We start from the raw sequence: 2,071 nt of genomic DNA, 5'->3' as shown, positions 1-2,071 counted from the left end.
GTACTTTGCTGCAAGGAGGTCACTATGTTATGGCCCCCAGGCTCCCACCAGGTGGCAGACAAAGCAAGGTCAGGTAATAACCCGAGGTCAGGGCTGGCAGAAGACAGGGCAGGGTCAAATTCAAACGTAGATCAAATCCAGAGAATCCAGAGAACAAGCTCGCAGACAGGCTGGAAATGCACTGAGGATCCAGCAACCTGAGCCTGAAACTGGAGAGATTTAAAAAAGACCAACAGCCAATGGCCTTCAGCCTTCAGCTGTGTACAGTCCCAGTATCTGTGCAGGGGATGTCGAGAACAGTGGAATATTCACAGCTACAGGGTTGCAGATGATACTAAAGCTTGCTGAGCAGATGATCTTCAGGCAGAGTTATAATACCTCTGTAATAACCCAGGTTTCAGTTAATAGAACTTTGGCCATTATTTGTCCTTATATTGGCGGTGGTGGATGGACAAAGCTGCAGATTCCAGAATGGACATTTTTTCCTTAAGTATCTCAAATATATTTTTTGGCTTACCATAACAAAACAGAATTAGGTATTTTAGTTCCATTTGTTCTTAGGATGTGTGTATGCATAGATCAGTAATCAGCGGTGTTTATACACCAGCCTGAATGACAGGAAGACTGCATTCTTCAAAAGAAGGTTAACCAGAGTCAGTCTTTGCTAGTAGCCCTGCCCAGTATAGGGTCATCACAATGTGTCTAAAATAAATTACAGAACAATTATAGAACAATTCTAGGGATACAGTTACCTAGATTAGCAAAATAGGCCTACAGCAGAGCAATGTTGAATTTTTCAAAACAATTCAATGCAGGTGAGTAGCCTTATTGGATTGGTGTGGCATTCAAAAAAAAAAGACGTATTGCCACAACATTACTATGACACATAGATCTCCATGAACCAAATAATGGACTGCCTACCACATAGCAGTCCACTAAAAACATGCATACCATATTTTAATTTCACCCTTTACCACAAAGTACATGTGGTACCATGCATTGCAGTGGGTCCGTTGGCAAGTTGCACATTGCATCGTATCAAGCTCATTGCTGTGTTGTGTGGTACCATGCCTGCTAATTTTGTTAGTGCCACACTGCACGGATACAAACCAGATTTTAAGAGGTGAGGAGCAGGTCCTTCTCGCAATCCGGTCCTGTGTCGTTCTGGTATTCCTCTTCGTGATGGCACAGAGGAAGCGCCAGATGCTGCCCTCTTCTTTCTTCTTCCTCGGTCTTCGTGGCATGTCACTCAATCTCGCAGTGTGCAGTTGTGAGATCGAGTGATGTAGCTTGCTGTAAAGGGGAAAAAAAGAGAGCCGATCTCACTGCACTTGTGTAAGATTGGCATCTCTTTCCCTAATAGAAAAAATTTCACTTAGGCACATGTCCGAGATTAGGGCAAGAGCAGAAGGAGAACCCAGAGCCTCTCGAGATGTATGAGATGGGTATTCTGGGAGGATCTGCACTACCCTTCTCAGCGATCAAGACTTAAAAGGGAGGTGCTGTACCCTTTTTTTTTAAATTAATAACATTTCCCCTTTACATATAAGGGTTGTCTGCCCTTTAATGTAAAGTGAAAATGTTGAGTTTAGGAACGCTTTAAGTTTTATTCAGAATTTAAAAAATTGCAAATTGCACTTATACTGTACAGTTTACTTTACATTTACTTTAATTTTTCTAACACTGATGATCTTGTCTTTACGAGGTGATTATAACCAGCACAATGGCATTTATAGTATCCTGAGAACAGTCCTGATTCTGTGACCTTGTTGAATTAACCCGTACATAGAATAAAAGTATTTTTACCTGTACTCTCGGGATGCATTTGCATCCCCCGGATTGGATTAATAAGGTTTAGGATTAAATTTACAGAATGTACAACCTGAATTAGTAATTTGCCAACAAGTTGTGCTGAGCGTGCCTTCTGTGTCTAAATAGAAGTAACATGATTAATCAGCTTATTTCCTCCTATTAAATCTCAGAGCCTCATATGTCCTCCACAATGCGGTTACAGTTCATTGTATAACATAAGGCAGGCCCTCATTGCTAGTCTGCTCCCTCCCTCCCAGGC

This window comes from Pyxicephalus adspersus, chromosome 6, assembly GCF_032062135.1.
Source record: "Pyxicephalus adspersus chromosome 6, UCB_Pads_2.0, whole genome shotgun sequence".
Lineage (NCBI taxonomy): Eukaryota > Metazoa > Chordata > Amphibia > Anura > Pyxicephalidae > Pyxicephalus > Pyxicephalus adspersus.
This window is presented reverse-complemented; position numbering follows the sequence as displayed.